The sequence below is a fragment of the Pteropus medius genome, unplaced genomic scaffold, assembly GCF_902729225.1.
Source record: "Pteropus medius unplaced genomic scaffold, Ma_sr-lr_union100, whole genome shotgun sequence".
In the NCBI taxonomy this organism is placed as follows: Eukaryota; Metazoa; Chordata; class Mammalia; order Chiroptera; family Pteropodidae; genus Pteropus; species Pteropus medius.
Window position 1 is genome coordinate 811,873 of NW_024342475.1, and position 1,883 is coordinate 813,755.

The 1,883-nt window shown below is 41.9% G+C and overlaps 1 pseudogene; it reads left to right on the forward strand.

Moving 5' to 3' along the window:
• Nucleotides 1-676: 676 nt before the first annotated feature.
• LOC120605384 (uncharacterized) lies at nucleotides 677-795 on the forward strand (annotated as a pseudogene).
• The last annotated feature ends 1,088 nt before the right edge of the window (nucleotides 796-1,883 follow it).

The window sequence follows — 1,883 nt, forward strand, 5'->3', positions numbered from 1 at the left end:
CTGTCAAAAAGGGCCAGGTGTGTGGGGGGATGTGGTAATGATGACATAGGGGTCTTCTTTTTGTTAGAAGGTGTAATAGTGCCAATAGGCACGAAACAAGTGGAAACATGCAATTCTGCTTCTGTCGAAGGCTCAATGAAACTCCAAACTCCCAGACTCATTTCTTTGTGTCCATATTGGCCTGTCCACTCATGACACCCCTTGACACATTCGTGGAACAAAATGACGAGGATCCTACCCTCAAGACTGTCCCACCCTCAAGTCTTGTGGGGTTGTGGTAAGAAAACTAACCATCCAGAACACACTCGTGAGAACTGGGACAGGCGTGAAAACAGAAGACTCAGAGCAGAGTGCAGGCTCTGACCCGCGTCAGGCGGCAGCAAAGAAAGTGTCCAGGTTAAATGAAGTCACATTCGGGCAGACCTGGAGGAGGGATGGGAACTGGACCCAGAGGCAGGAAAGAACAGAACCATTTGAATGAAACACAGGAAGTGAGGGTAGTGAGTGCCCTGAGTGCTGGTGTGGAAGGAGCAGGGATTGTATTGGATCTGAGGCCACAAGGGGACAAACGAACTCGATTCTGATTCAATGGCACAGACAGGCCACAGAAGGGTTTTAAGCAAAAGAATGGGACGGTGAGTTTCACATGTCAGCAGTGAAAAAGTCAGCACTCCTAGTTTACAGCCATGCCACCCTGAACGTGCCCGATCTCGTCTGATCTCAGAAGCTAAGCAGGGTCGGGCCTGGTTAGTACTTGGATGGGAGACCACCTCGGAATACCAGGTGCAGTAAAAGTTAAAAAAAGAAAAAAGAAAAAAAAGAAAAAGTCAGCATTCCTTGTGGAGATGACTTGATGTTGCCCCTCCAGGTGTGGCTCCTGCCCCCTAGACATTGGCCCTTTGTCCACTGGTTCCCTCCACAAGGGTGCCTCTCCCTCCCATTCTCCACTCCCCACCAACTCCTGCCAGGTAAAAGTCAGCTGTCCACAATGAGGTATCACCTCACACTTGTCAGAATGGCTACCATCAAAAAATCAACAAATAACAAGTGCTGGGGAGGATGTGGGGAGAAGGGAACCCTCGTGAATGGCTGGTGGGAACGTAAATCGGTGCAGCCACTATGGAAAACAGTATGGAAATTCCTCAAAAAATTAAAGACAGAACCACCATATGACCCAGTAATTCTACTTCTGGATATTGATCCAAATGAAACAAAAAACTAATTTGAAAAGATATATGCATCCCTGTGTTCACCGCAGCATTATGTACAATAGCCAAGATATGGAAGCATCCTATGTGTCCATTTATAGATGACTGGGTAAACAAGATGTGGTATAATAGAATAACACTCAGCAATAAAAAAAAAAAGAATGAAATCAGCATTTGTGACAACATGGACCTAGAGGGTATTATGCTAAGTGAAATAAATCAGACAAAGACAAATACCACATAATTTCACTTATATGTGGAATGTAAAAAACAGAACAAAACAGAAACAGACCCATAGGTACAGAGAATAAACTGATGGTTGCCAAAGGGGAGGAGGGTAAGAGAATGGGTGAAATAAATAAAATTATTTATTTTTAAATGTGCACAAAGCCTAAAAAATATTTTGATGATTTAAGTTCTGTAGAAATTGCATTTTAAATGCTTTTAAGCAATATTCAACATCAACAATTTGCAATATAATATAAAATCGGTTTTGTGTTTGAATCTTCTAAAACGATTCACGAATTTGGTTTAGTACAATCTTATCCAAATTCAGAAGTGGCCTCGAAAGTTTTATAGAAAATACTAGTTATGGTAGGTAGCTGTCAAAGAAATTTCAGGGAACTCGAGTTAATTAAAAATTATTTTAAAAGTACAAAATAAAAATAAAGTGAA